Here is a 15,730-nt window from a genome sequence, read left to right as displayed (position 1 = left end):
CTTCACTTTCTGCCATAAATGTGGTGTCATCTGCATATCTGAGGTTATTGATATTTCTTCCAGCAATCTTGATTCCAGCTTGTGCTTCTTCCAGCCCAGTGTTTCTCATGATGTACTCTGCATGTAAGTTAAATAAGCAGGGTGACAGTATACAGCCTTGACGTACTCCTTTTCCTATTTGGAACCAGTCTGTTTTTCCATGTCCTGAATGTTTATTGGAAGGACTGATGCAGAAGCTGAAGCTCCAATACTTTGGCCAACTGATGCAAAGAACTGACTCACTGGAAACGACCCTAATGCTGGGAAAAATTGAAGGCAGAAGGAGAAGGGGACGAGAGATGATGAGATGGTTGGTGGCATAACTGACTTGATGGACATGAGTTTGAGCAAGCTCCAGGAGTTGGTAATGGACAGGGAAGCCTGGAGAGCTGCAGTCCATGGGGTTGCAAGGAGTTGGACATGACTGAGTGACTGACTGAACTGAACTTGCATAAAATGTTCCCTTAATATCTCCAATTTTCTTGAAGAGATCTCTAGTCTTTCTTATTCTGTTTTCCTCTGTTTCTCTGCATTGTTCATTTAAGAAGGGTTTGTTGTTTTTTTTTTTTTTATCTTGCTTTGCTATTCTCTGGAACTCTGCATTCAGTTGGGTATATCTTTCCCTTTCTCCTTTGCCTTTTGCTCCTCCTCTTTCGTCAGCTGTTTGAAAAGCCTCCTCAGAATACCACTTTGCCATCTTGCATTTCTCTTTCTTTGGGATGGTTTTGGTCCCTGCCTCCTGTACAGTGTTATGAACCTCCATTCATAGCTCTTCAGGCACTCTGTCTACCAGACCTAATCCCTTGAATCTATTTGTCACTTCCACTGTATAATCATAAGGGATTTGATTTAGGTCATATCTGAATGGCCTACTGGTTTTGCCTACTTTCTTCAACTTAAGCCTGAATTTTGCAATAGGGAGCCCATGATCTGAGCCACAGTCAGCTCCAGGTCTTGTTTTTGCTGAATATATACAGCATCTCCATCTTTGACTGCAAAGAACATAATCAGTCTGATTTTGGTATTGACTGATTGGTATTGGTGATGTCCATGTGTAGACTCCTCTCTTGGGTTGTTGGAAAAGGGTGTTTGCTCTGACTAGCATGTCCTCTTGACAAAACCCTGTTAACTTTTGCCCTGCTTCATTTTGTACTCCAAGGCCAAACTTGCCTGTTATTCCAGAAATCTCAGCTTCCTACTTTTGCATTCCAATCCCCTATGATGAAAAGGACATCTTTTTTTGGTGTTAGTTCTAAGCGTTGTAGGTCTTCATAGAACCAGTCAACTTTAGTGGCCCTGCACAGCATGGCTAATAGCTTCATTGAGTTACACAAGCACCTTCGCTGTGATAAGGCTGTGCTCCATGAAGAAGACATTAACATATACACACATAATAACTATATTACTATAGTCATTTATATATACAGAGAGAGTTAACATTTACTCCTTTAACCTTCTAATTTAAACATTTACTTTCTTTCCCATAAAAATTCTAGTTAGAAGGATCTCACAAATTGAAAAGTAATAAACTTCCAGGTTCTTTATATGTAGGAGGGGTCATGAGTATGCATTTGACTATTTAATATTAGAATCAGTAGCAAATACATTTCAAAGAAAATACATTTTACACATGTTTACATAAACCTTAACACAAAATGGCACTACTTCACGACTATATGATCAGTCTTCTCTGGTACTTTAAAAATTTTATTATTAATTATACAAATTGGTCCCTGACAAAAACTATGTAGATTTACAGAATAAGTGAATTGTTCTGTTTCAGGGAAAGAATTCCAAATGGAGACCCAAAATATGTTAAACATTTCATTTAAAAATATGAATTTCCTTCCAATAAGTTCACACAATAAGCCATATGTTTCCATTTCTTTCTTTTTCATCATACTGAAGTAAAGGTTTCAGGTGATAGAATGAATTGGTATCAGGTTGGCCATTTTTCAAGGATGTTATTAATACATTAATGTGAAAGAATTCCACATCTCTTAAGACGATAGAAAAACACGCATGCCTAAATTTACAAACAGTAAATAAACAAGTCAAAGATCTCATCTCATAATTCTAAAACGGTTCATACATATAAGGAATAGTTGACTTAGATATTGATTTTCTGAAAAGAAAGAAATCATAGAAATTCAACTACTTTTTAATTGACGTATACGTGATGTACAATATCATATGTTACAAGTGTATGATACAGTGATTCACAATTTTTAAAGGTTATGCTCCATTTATAGTTATCATAAAATACTGGCTATAGTTCTGTGTTGTTGTACAATATATACTTCAAGGATTTGAATAGGCTTATTCAAGCCCATTTTAGGATGGTGGAATCATTATTTTAATAACTCAATTTATACAGTTTGTTTTCAAGAACCAAATCAGAATTAATCTCACAATTTTTTCAAGAAGGAGAATGATATTAAATTCCTCTATCACTCATGATGTCAACATCAGCCTATGCATTAGTATCATATAAGCTAAAATTCACTGCCATTTCTACTGCATTTTAGAATGTGTTTTCATTTCCATTGTCCCATTTGTTCCTCAAATTACCCTATGTTCCCTACAAGGCAGACTATGTCATATTCATCTAGGTATATCCAAGCCTAGTCTCTGTAGAGAATGCCAGAGGCAGAGGTAAAAGCCATATGTAAAGTATATAAAAATGACAAACACTTTTAGAAATTACCTTTCAGTCTCCCCAAGCCTAGTAGTAAAGGCAGGAGACCGCCAAGCCTTCCGGAGGTTGAGAGTCAGGTTCTGTACTATGAGCTCCAGGAAAGCCAACCTAAGTAAGAGAAAGTCACTTCTGCTCTTTGGGTGGGTTTCTTCCTGAGAATTGAGACAACTGGACTAGATGGTCATTGAAACCTTTTCAAGTTTTAACAGCCTGTGGCTCTAATAGAGATTTACACAGTCAGTTAATACGTATTCTCTCTCACATCCACATGATTATACCTGTATTGTCAATTAATCCACTGTAATTCAATTTCAGGCTTTTAAAAGTTCTCCAAGTGGAACTAGAAGTACCAATTTATGGTCAAGAAAAATGACAGGAAAACGATGATCTACTAGCCCAAGAACCAAGGACACAGTAACATGGATTTTTAAAAAGTGAATTAATCCTATAACATTTTGATGTAGCACACCTTATTAAAATACATAGTCTATATACTATATAGTTATTAACACCTTATTAAAATACATAGTCTATATATTATATAGTTATTAACATATGATTCATTTTACTTGTATGTTTATATGTCTACTATTTATCTATAGGTCTAGTATTTACCTGTGTATACTTTTCTATATGTCTATTTTGAAATGCCAGTGATCTACTGTCAACAAATATTGATAGGATCTTGCCGGTTTCAATTTCTTTTGACGACTACCTAATGGATTCATGTGGCTTACACTGAATTATCCTTATGCAGAGAATGCACGGGTCTAACGGAGAGAGGTTAGACGGGTAAAATGATAAGCATTCACATTAATTCTGACTAAATCAAGAACAATTTTCTTTCTTGTATTAGTTTCCTTGGAGTCTAATTTCTTAAATTCCCTGTTCTAGTAAAGTCCTGTTGATCTGTTGGTTTTCAAATAGGTGTGTGCAGGGCTCAGTAGCTAGATGGTGAAACTAATCTTAATCCTTTACCAAACTGCAGAAATGTAAAAGGTAACAACAATGAGCAAAAGTTGTGCTCCTAGACTGGCTCAATTCATTGCATAACCCTAACTGAACCTTTGTTTATTTTCGGAATGGTAAAAGGCATTATGTTACTAAGTCTTTTCACACTTAGTCCTGCTTCAAAAGCCAGCAGTTTCTGGGACTTGTCTGGCCGACAATCGGGTTTCCCAAAGCCTCCGAAACGACGGAGAGAGGGCGCGGGTGGATCACCGGTCCCCTATCCATCTGCACTCCCCAGGCGCCCGGCTCACCTCGCTCCTCAAAGAGGAAAGGCCATATCAACTGTTCTTGGTCCGAAGCTCTCGGGCCCAAGGGGTGTGCAGTGAGCGCCCTGACTCACCTCGCATTCCCAGCGGCAGTCCAGGGCGGGCGACACGGTGCGCCCGGCTGCGCGCTGCCTACGCGTGGGACCCGGAGGCCCTACAGAGGGTGAGGAAGAGCGGTACTGGGTTCGCGGGTGGGGAGCCCTGGGAGCGTTGCGGGGAGTGGAGAGGCTGAGCTCACCCAGGGCTTACGGGCAGCAGACCGCGGGAACGGACACCCGATGGGGCCGGGGCACCCGAGGACGCTGGCATTGCCAGACTCGAGTGGCAGCAGGTGGCATTTGAAGGTTTGTGACCGTGCTGTCCAGACCCCGGGTGAAGGGCGGCTTCCAAGGACAGGGAACCCCACGAGGGCGCGGCCAGAGAGGAGAGGGCGGGGTTCCCAGTGGTCCGGAGCACGGAGATCCCGCAGCCACCGCCCGGGAGGACAAAGTTGCTCCCAGCGGAGCAGGGATCTAACTTTCACTTCCCGATTTAGCCTAGAGAGCGCGATCCTGCAAATAACCGGGCGCCCTGGGGGAGCCCGAGGCAGCTGTTCCTCTCGCTCCTTACCTGGCTCGTCCCTGGCGCGGAGCCCGGGCGGAGCTGGCCAAAGTTTAGTGCAGCAGCGGCGGCTGAGGGGGACACAGACTTGGCCACCCGACGGGAGCGCGACGCGAAAACCTCAGCCGATCCCGGGTTGAGATGCTGCTCCTCCGGTGCCGGGTCCGGGCGCCGGCAGCGGCTTTGACTAAAATAGGCATCGCGGCAGCTGCGGCTGGGGTTGGGGCCGCACCGCGCACGCGCCCGGCGTCCCTGCGCCCCCCGGCGGGCGGAGTCCCCGGCCTCAGCCAGGATTCCCGTCCTGGCTCTTGCAACTCCGCTGCCGCGTCGGCACAAGTGTGGTCCATTTGAAACACCCGCTTTTTCTTTTCTGGTTTCCTCTCTTCTTCTGGGTTCTGCCCTTGTTTGGGCACGAGTGAGGGGCGGGCAACATCTTGGGGCCAGCGGCGAAGGTTGTTCATCCTCATGGGGATAACTCGAAGCGGTCGGGTCCCAGGAGAGAGAAAAATCAGGAGAAGAAAGAAAACTAGAATCATTTCCCCACAAAGTCGCCTAACTCCTTTCTAGGATAGTCGCTCGCATCTGAGCACAAGGCGAAAGGACCCGGAGAGCGCCCAACTCTGGAGTCTGAACCTGGCGGCGGAGCTGGCGGTTTGGTCCCCACCGTCGCGGACGCGGGATGGCGCCCTCGGGGAGCCGGCCCTGCTGCTGCTTGGGGGGCCACGCGGGAGACTTCGACACCAGCCACTGTTTTGTTTCCATCGAAAGAAGGTATTGATCTGAAATTTGCATTTCCGTGGCAACGCCAGGTCTCCACTGGAGGCGAAGCTCCACCGGAATTTGCCACGTGAATTTGGCAGATTCGGGACCCCTAATTTGAAAAGCCAGCTTATGAAAGTATGCCCCAATCAGTCTTTACTGTTTATAGAGGACAAATGTTTGGGGTAAGAAATGCTAGGCAAATTAATGAAAAATAGGTACAGGGGAGGAGTTGGAGGACAAAAGGGGAATATTAGCTGGGCATTCACAGTTTCCACCCCAAGTGTTCCATTGACGGACAGAGTTTGTGCCGAGTATTAAAGTGTGAGGTCTTTCGTGTGTGCCAAACATGCTCCAGAGACCACGGGCACATTATAAAGTGAGTACTTGGGTGTGGACCCTTGCCAGGTGTGTCTAGTGGAGAAGCAGTGCCGCATCTTCTTCAAGAACATGGCTCAGAGTGCTTCAAAGACCAGGTTAGAATCCTTCCTCTACCACCAGCCCTCTGTGTGGCTTTGGGGAAGTTACTTAGCTTTTCTGTGCCTCAGTTTCCTCTTTTATACCTTGGGGATGATGATGATGATCATTGCACCTGTCTCAGGACTGTTTCAGAGAAGGCAATGGCACCCCACTCCAGTACTTTTGCCTGGAAAATTCTATGAACGGAGGAGCCTGGTAGGCTGCAGTCCATGAGGTCGCTAAGAGTCGGACACGAATGAGCGACTTCACTTTCACTTTTCACTTTCATGTATTGGAGAAGGCAATGGCAGCCCACTCCAGTGTTCTTGCCTGGAGAATCCCAGGGACGGGGGAGCCTGGTGGGCTGCTGTCTATGGGGCCCCACAGAGTCGGACACGACAGAAGCGACTTAGCAGTAGCAGCAGCAGGACTGTTTGGGAGACTAATTGATTCAATATGTATAAAAGGCTTAGTATGTATTACAGAGCAAGTTCTGTGTGTATGGCTACATATTCTACTTATAGACCTCCTTCTCTATCATGTTTGAAATTTGCTGTATCTATCCAAAATTTACTTTCAGGGCTACTTCTTCAGAGTCTGTTTCTTTTTTAGATGCACTGCTAGCGATTTTGGTAGCTACCACTACATGCAGTTTAAGATGTAGGTTTAATCGTAAATGCGCACAAAGATTTTGCATGGATAATCATTGGAGAATGGCTTATAGTAATGAACACTGGAACTAACCTAAATTCTAATCATAGGGGACTAAGTAAATTTTAGGTCATCCAAACAGTTACCTATAATTGTTCTAAGCAGCTATTAAAAATAATTCATAGAAAGATATTACAGACATAATAATATCTGCAAATTATACAGAACAGGGGTCAGTAAACTTTGGCCCAGAGACCCAGCCAACTACCCATCTAAGATAGTTTTTACATTTTTTAATGGTTGACATCATCAAAAGAAGAACATTTCATGATGTGAAAATTATATGAAATTCAAGCACAGTCTTCATAAAGTTTAATTGGAACCCAGCAAGCTCATTAATTTATGACTGCTTTTGGGCTATATTGAGGAGTTGTGATAGAAACTATATGATCTTGCGGAGCCTAAAGTTTTTACTATCTGGTTCTTTACTGAAAAAGTTTGCTTCCCCTTGATATAGAGTATACTTTGTGCCAGGCACTTTTATAAGTGGATGTAAGTAGCTATATTAAGCCACTGAATCCTCATGATGGACTCTATGAAGAAGTAGTTACTATTATTATCTCCATTTTGTAGATGGGAAACTGGGGTAACAGAGAGGTCGAGTAGGCTGCTCAGGGTCACACAGCTAATGAGAAGCTGGGCCATGATGTGAATCAGGCAGTCTAATTCTGGAGTTTATGCTCCTGTCCACTACCTATGCAGTTCCTGCCAACTTCTGTCACTTCCTAGACTGCCTCCCATAAAAAGATGTTAAATAGAAAAAGGCTAGTTACAAGAGTGTGGAGAACATTACAAATCACCCAGGATGTTAAAGTACTTACATTTCTTACCTCAGGGTACTGAAGTTGTAGATGATTTTTCTTTTTTTCCTCCTCTTCTCCCTCCCTCTCTCTCCTTCCTTTCCTCTTCATCTTCATTCATCTTCCAACCTCTCCTGCCCCTCTTCCTGCTGCTGCTTCTGTTAAATTTTCTATGATTATTATATGTTAAAATTTAAACACATACTTACTAAAATAGAGCCCAGGTTCTGGCTTTTGCATACTGGAATGGCAGACTCCAAAGGTGTAGTTATGGAGTCAGCTGTTACAGGACATCCTCACTCCTTACCTAACAGGATAAGATGTCTGCGAGGCAATCATGTAAAGACTGCATACTTTTATGAAAAGAGTACTGCATTTGATATCATCAAACTTGAGTCTTGGCCTTGGATAGAGCCTGTTTTCTTGGAGTCTGTGTTCCACAGAATGGTTGGATTGAATTTAACCCATCTCCTTCACTATACCCTGTCTAAGGATTCAAAGCATAATTTTATTTTTAAATTTCTTACTGTTGATATATGAATACCAGCTCTATAAAATTAGAAATAAGAATTCTAGACATAAAAACTCAGGTTTGGGAGTGCCCTAGTCTCCTTGGTCTCCTTCTGCTGGTCATGGAAAGATCAGATTGAAAGATTCGGAGAACTGTGTGAAAACAAATATGATGCAGAAGGGTAGCTTGCACAGAAATGTAGAATAAAAGGATATGAGGCATAAATAGCAAAATGTAGGGAACTTGTCTCCTCTGCAAAAGCTCTGGCTAGTACAGGTTGCTGCTGCTGCTAAGTCACTTCAGTTGTGTCCGACTCTGTGCAACCCCATAGACAGCAGCCCACCAGGTTCCCCCGTCCCTGGGATTCTCCAGGCAAGAACACTGGAGTGGCTTGCCGTTTCCTTCTCCAATGCATGAACGTGAAAAGTGAAAGTGAAGTTGCTGAGTCATGTCCGACTCTTAGCGACCCCATGGACTGCAGCCTACCAGGCTCCTCTGTCCATGGGATTTTCCAGGCAAGAGTACTGGAGTGGGGTGCCATCGTTGGATCGATATAAATAATTATTTCTACCTTTATTTCCCTATGGGCATCATAATGTGCTTTTATCATTTGAACAAAACCTTGATGAAGTTTAAAAGTTCAGATAGAGTAAGTTTCATGAAAATAAATCAAGACCTGAGGAAGTCACTGGTTTTAAAATTATGTAGCATTACCTTCTTTACCTCTATCTGCCCTTGGTTACATTGGTGTATATTCAAATGTTACTGCTAACTGCATGAGGGTCATAGCTTCTGGTATGGTCTCATGGTAGACAGTTCTGATCAGCAATTAAACAGTAATTTGGTTAAAGTCTTTCTTTTTTAGTAAAGTAATTTAATAAAGTTTTTATTTTTTGAAGTATAGTTGATTTACAGTGTGTTAATTTCTGGTGCACAGCAAAGTGATTCAGTTTTATACACACACACACACACACAAGCACACATTCTTCTTCATATTTTTTCCATTATGGTTTATTACAGGTTGTTGAATATAGCTCCCTAGGTTATACAGTAAAGCCTTTTGGTTTATCCATTCTATATGTAATAGCTTGCATCTGCTAATCCCAAATTCCCAATCCATTCCTCCTGCTCCTCCCCTGCAGCCACTATGTCTGCAAGTCTGTTTCTAATTGATATGTAAGTTTATTTGTGTCATATTGTAGATTACACATATAAGTGATACAATATAGTATCTGTCTTTCTCTTTCTGACTTCATTTAGTATGATAATCTCTAGGTCCATCCATGTTGCTGCAAATGGCATAATTTCACTCCTTTTATGGCCTAGTAGTATTCCATTGTGTGATCTATGGCACATCTTCTTTATGTATTCATCTGCCAGTGGATATTTAGTTTTTTTTCTGGGTTTTAGCTGTTGTAAATAGTGCTGCTGTGAACATAAGGATGCATGGACCTCTTTGAATTACTTTCATCCAGATATATGCCCAGGTGTGGGATTTCTGGGTCATATGGCAACTCTAGTTTTAGCTTCTTGCTGCTGCTGCTTCTGCTAAGTTGCTTCAGTCATGTCCGACTCTGTGCGACCCCATGGACTGCAGCCTACCAGGCTCCTCTGTCCATGGGATTTTCCAGGCAAGAGTACTGGGGTGGGTTGCCACTGCCTTCTCCTAAGCTTCGTGAGGAACCTCCATACTGCTTTTTCCGTAATGGCTGCACCAATTTACATTCCCACCAGCAGTGTAGGATGGTTCCCTTTTGATTAGATTCTTTCTGTACTTAAGCTCATTAAATATTACATTAACTCTTTCATTGACCAGTTTGAAAACCAACCTCACTAACTGTTTTTTAAATTTATTTTCCTTTTTAAAAAAATAATAGACTTGGTTTTGTTAGAGCAGTTTTAGGCTCACAGATGATCAGGCCGATAGTGTAGAAAGCTCTTATGTACCCCTTTCTCCCTTGCTCAGTTTCCCCTGCTGTTAACATCTTGCATTGTTGTTGTTCAGTTGCTCAGTCCTGTCTGACTCTTTGCAACCCCATGGACTGCAGCATGCCAGGCTTCCCTGTCCTGCACTATCTCCCGGAGTTTGTGCAAACTCACATCCATTGAATTGGTGATGCCATCCAACCATCTCATCCTCTGTTGTCCCCTTCTCCTGCATGCTATCTTTCCCAGCATCAGGGTCTTTTCCACTGAGTAGGCTCTTCTCATGAGTTGGCCAAAGTATTGGAGCTTCAGCTTCAGCAATAGTCCTTCCTGTAAATATTCAGGGCTGATTTCCTTTATAGTTGACTGGTTGGATCTCCTTGCAGTTCAAGGGACTCTCAAGAGTCTTCTCCACACCACAATTCAAAAGCATCAGTTCTTCAGCACTCAGCCTTCTTTATGGCCCAACTCTCGTATCCATACAGGACTGCTGGAAAAACCATAGCTTTGACTATATGGACCATTGTTGGCAAAGTAATGTCTCTGCTTTTAATTATGCTGTCTAGGTTTGTCATAGCCTTTCTTCCAAGGACCAAGCATCTTTTAATTTCACGGCTGCAGTCACCATCTGGAGTGATTTGGGAGCCCAAGAAAATAAAGTCTGTCACTGTTTCCATTGTTTCCCTATCTGTATGCCATGAAGTGATAGGACCATATGCCATGGCCTTAGTTTTTTGAATGTTGAGTTTTAAGCCAGCTTTTTCACTCTCCTCTTTCACCTTCATCAAGAAGCTTTTTAGTTCCTCTTCACTTTCTGTGATTAGGGTGGTGTCATCTGCATATCTGAGGTTATTGATATTTCTCCCAGCAATCTTGATTCCAGCTTGTGCTTCATCCAGCCTGGCATTTCTCATGATGTGCTTGCTCTACATATAAGTTAAATAAGCAGGGTGACAGTATACAGCTTTGATGTACTCTTTTCCCAATTTGGAACCAGTCTGTTGTTCCATGTTCAGTTCTAACTATTGCTTCTTGATCAGTTATACAGCTTTCTCAGGAGATAGGCAAGGTGGTCTGGTATTCCAATCTCTTTCAGAATTTTCCACAGTTTGTTGTGATCCACACAGTCAAAGGCTTTAGCAGAATTAGATGAAGCAGAATTAGATGTCTTTCTGGAACTCTCTTGCTTTTTCTATGATCCAACGGATGTTGGCAATTTGATCTCTGGTTCCTCTAACTTTTCTAAATCCAACTTGTACATCCGGAAGTTCTTGGTTCATGTACTGTTGAAGCCTAGCTTGGAGGATTTTGAGCATGACCTTGCTTAGCATGTGAAATGAGTGCAATTGTACAGTAGTTTGAACATTCTTTGGCATTACCCTTCTTTGGGGTTGAAATGAAAACTGATCTTTTCCAGTCCTCTGACCAGTGCTGAGTTTTCCAAATGTGTTGGCATATTAAGTGCAGTACTTTAACATCATCATCTTTTAGGATTTGAAATAACTCAGCTGGAATTCCATCACCCCCACTAGCTTTGTTCGTAGTGATGCTTCCTAAGGCCCACTTGACTTCACACTCCAGGATATCTGCCTCTAGGTGAGTGATCACACCATTATGGTTATCTGGGTCATGAAGATCTTTTTTGTACAGTTCTTCTGTGTATTCTTGCCACCTCTTCTTAATATCTTCTGCTTCTGTTAGGTCCATACCATTTCTGTGCTTTATTGTGCCTATCTTTGCATGAAACGTTCCCTTGGTATCTCTAATTTTCTTGAAGAGATCTCTAGTCTTTCCCATTCTATTGTTTTCCTCTATTTCTTTGCACTGGTCACTGAGGAAGACTTTCTTATCTCTCCTTGCTATCTTTGGAACTCTGTATTCAAATGGGTATATCTTTCTTTTTCTACTTTGCCTTTTGCTTCTCTTCTTCTTTCAGCAATTTGTAAGGCTTCCTCAGACAACCATTTTGCCTTTTTGCATATCTTTTTCTTGGGATGGTTTTGTTCAATGCCTCCTGAATAATGTTACGAACCTCCTTCCATAGTTCTCTGTCTATCAGATCTAATCCCTTGAATCTTATTTGTCACTTTCACTGTATAATTGTAAGGGATTTGATTTAGGTCATACCTGAATGGCCTAGTGATTTTCTCTACTTTCTTCAATTTAAGTCTGAATTTTGCAATAATGATTTTGGATTTTAGCCAGGTGTGTTTTCTGCTTTTTACATTGACTCACTTGGTTAATTTTTTTCAGGTTATACACTGAACAAATGTTTTATATCTTGGCTAAATAAAAAACAGGAAATAATGAAGCAAAAGGGTATAATCTTTCATATAACTGTTGCAGCCCAAAGACCCACAGTCTAAAACAGTGGCTAAATATTTCTAATACTCCATTCTGGGAGGAGCTCCCTAAAAAGTTGAATTATACTTTGTTCATTGAACAATGAGCTTTTACCGGAAGGGTTCAACCCTTAAAAGAAACAAAATCTAACTGAAACTCAAAAAAGTGACCCAGTACTTTAAGAGAACAGTGAATTATAAGAGGAGGGTATTTGGAAGTAGCAGCTGAATTTGAATCATGGTTTTACATTTAGTAAACTGGGTAAATTCAGATCATTTATTAAACTTTTCTGAGCCTAAATTACTTGTTTGTAAAACTTCAAAGGTAATTCTTAATTGACAGAATTGTTTGGAAATTCTAATCTTTAGAATTAAAGTTTTTACAAATGCCTCAGACTTCCCTGGGGGTCCAGTGTTTAAGACTCTGCACTTCTAACGCCAGGGGCTTGGTTTCAGTCCCTGGCTGGGGAACTAAGATCCACATGCTTGTCATGCGGTGCGGCTGAAAATACAATAAGAGAAAATGAGTGTGGCATCCATCTTTTGGTAGCTTAATTGTACACCTTTTCACCCCACTTACAGTGCACTGCACATGGCACCCAGTCAATAAGAATGATTAGAATTCCCATCATCAAAATTCCCTGATGAAATGGCTGAAATATTCTGTGAACATATGAAATGAAGATGTAGTTTCATCTTCAGTGTCATTGGCCTGCTCTAATAGCTGAAACATAGCATATACAAGACCTAGAGATTTCAAACAAAATTTGTAGATTGCAAGACTTTGACTCGTGCTAAAATATCTGGTGGTTTGGGATTTCCTCGGAGTAGCCAGAAAGGAGATCTTGGCTTCAGAAGCAGATTCATAAAATATGTACTAGAACAGATTCTAGAAACTAGGCTCTTAGAGAACTAAGTTACAGTAATTCACTGTGTGGGCATTGACGGAAATGTGCACACAACAACTCTAGGCAGAAACTAGAACCCTTGCTACTCCCTCTGTCTGTTTTTCCTTACATAACTTTCCTTCTAAAACAGCAGAGTTGCATTTGTGAATTATTTGTTTTAAATATTAAAATAACAAATGCCATAGATGAAGCATTTAATAGGATTTCCTAATCTCAGAAAGTTACTTCCAAAAGAAGAATTTATTATAAGTAACTAAGCATAACAGAATAGTGACTTTTTTTTTAAAGTGTGAAAAGAGAATCAGAGAAATATCAAAATCACAGTCAAATCCCAAAGAAGCCTCAAGGCCTGGCTTGTGTTGGATCCTTAAAACAGAAATGGATCCCTCCCAGACAGATCTCCCACAAGCGCAGGTTCAAAAATCTGGCAACAACCACTGCCAAGACCTCTCTTGTGTTTTGTTCTTTCCCTTTTGGGAATTTCTAGAAAATGACAGACCCTTTGAAGCCTGTCTATGAATCCCATGGTAAGTACCTTTACTTCTAGAGAAGAGAAATGCTACAACCCCAAGGATGATACTTCTAAAAATACTGTTTTTAGTGTATAAGTAGCTTTTTAAATGAATAATTAATTTGGTGATTAGAAAGGAAAAGTTGTTAATGATAGAAAAACAGCTTATAGCAATTCTTAATGTGTAATTTGAATGTATAGATAAGATTTTGATTGAAAGTAAAGCCAGGGAATGACTTTTGATCTATATCTAGTGAAAGCAAATCTTTCAGTCATAGAATTTCTACTGAGCACTATCATTCTGTTATGTAATTAATCCTCAAAAAACCTGGTTTTGGAGGCCTGATAACAGCCAGCCCAGTAATTGACATTGGCTAGAAACAAAAACCCAAAGCAACATACTATAAAGATGGAATAATAAAATAAAGTTGGGAATAATGATGCTGTCATCTGGCATTAATTGATGTGCAAAAGCACTCAGAGTTCCCAAGAGAAAAGAATTATTTAAATGCAAATTTTTATTATTATGACTACTTTAATTGTTGTAATAAATTCATGAAAATAAGACACCTCACTAGCTTATGCATATATAAAACCTAATAAAATATTTATGAGCCACATACCAGCAGCTTTATCATTTGGCATAAAAAATGATATAATATATTTTAGTCCAAGAAGATGACAGAGGATGAGATGGCTGGATGGCATCACTGACTTCGATGGATGTGAGTCTGAGTGAACTCAAGGAGTTGGTAACGGACAGGGAGGCCTGGCGTGCTGCAATTCATGGGGTCGGGAAGAGTCGGACACGACTGAGCGACTGAATTGAACTGAACTGAGGGCTGCAGAAAATGATGACAGTGATGTTTGGCTTGAAAACTACAGAAAACCTCACACACTTACATAGGAAAAAAAAAGGTCATGATTTGAAAAGATAGATTTTGCAGGCATTGAGTCTCTTTAGAGTAGGGGAGGAATGGAACTCCTTGGTTAGCACATTTTCCAACACAACACCATTTTGGTTTATATGCCATATACAAAACTATTCTTATGCAGTTTTACTGTATGCTACAACTTAGGGATTTCATGTCTTTATATCAACTATACCGCTTTAAATTATCTGAAGAGAAGTGTAATGAATATAAGCTCAGAAAATGGCACCTGAGAGCAGCAGAACATTCTAACACGAGTCAGGAAATCTTGTAGATGATATCATATGACTGTTTAATGAATAATTAACATTTCTAATACCTAGATAATTGATGTTGAGTAGGAAAATATCTAGTAGAAAATGTTAGTATTAATGACCATTATAAGATGCCATATGATTAAGTCATTAAAATACCTTGGCATTTAGTACTGAAATTATTAATGGCTTAACATGTTGGCATGTGTTACCATGTGTTTTAAAATAATATTACAGAAGTGGGTTCCCCAGAACAGTTTGTGCCTCTGTTGTGGCTTTTATTACTTGCTCCATTTTATATGTTTATGTACAAGCCTTGCTTTTCCTTCCATTTTGTAAGTTTCTGGTGGGTAGAGGTGTGTCTGATTTATCTTTCATGTCTCCATGGTACCTATGTTAGCTGATAGAATACTTTCATTTGCTTTCAAATATTATCTTCCAATAGAAGAACTACTGAATATTTTTAAAATGGTGTTTTACAACCTAAATTGCTATGAATGGTGGATATAGCAAAATAAATAATCATGCTATCTTTCTAATGAAATATTAATAAATAAAATAACACTTAATATTCTGCTAGATTGAAAATGACTTTATTCGAGCTATGATGACCTCTCCACTATAATAGTGACCCTTCTCTCCCTGCTCACCCTCACGTTCCCCATCACTACCTTCCTCCCCCTTGCCCGCTTACCATCTAGATGATTTATGCTGGAACAGGAACATATATGCATATATAAAACATAATAAAATATTTATTTTATTAGATGGAAAAGTTAGGTTTGGAAGGTAGAAAAGATAGGTTTGGAAGGTGAGAAAAAGTGATGTTAACCCTGAGATGCTCATTCTTAAATGGTCTGAATGGTGGCAAGTGCCTGGGGTCAGGAAGTAGCAGTAGTGGGGGAGCGCAGAGAGCTCAATGTCAGAGGCAACTGGAGGACACTGGGGGCCCCCATCCCAGAGGCCAGGTTGCCAAGCAGCATTGCCATCAATCCAAGGAGGA

The 15,730-nt window shown here is 40.7% G+C and overlaps 1 protein-coding gene across 2 annotated transcripts in view; it reads right to left on the bottom strand.

Moving 5' to 3' along the window:
* The window catches only part of BVES (blood vessel epicardial substance), a 51,180-nt gene extending 46,379 nt beyond the window's left edge, over nt 1-4,801 (bottom strand). The window contains exon 1 of one of the 2 annotated variants that reach the window (XM_010856679.1): nt 4,624-4,801. The gene's annotated coding sequence lies outside the window, so the exon portion shown is untranslated. Of the gene's footprint in view, nt 1-3,999; nt 4,531-4,623 lie in introns of those variants that run through there. The other variant, XM_010856680.1, reaches the window with a different exon arrangement.
* Nucleotides 4,802-15,730: the final 10,929 nt, after the last annotated feature.

The sequence above is a fragment of the Bison bison genome, unplaced genomic scaffold (genome assembly GCF_000754665.1).
Source record: "Bison bison bison isolate TAMUID 2011002044 unplaced genomic scaffold, Bison_UMD1.0 scf7180017864373, whole genome shotgun sequence".
Lineage (NCBI taxonomy): Eukaryota > Metazoa > Chordata > Mammalia > Artiodactyla > Bovidae > Bison > Bison bison.
This window is presented reverse-complemented; position numbering and strand designations above follow the sequence as displayed.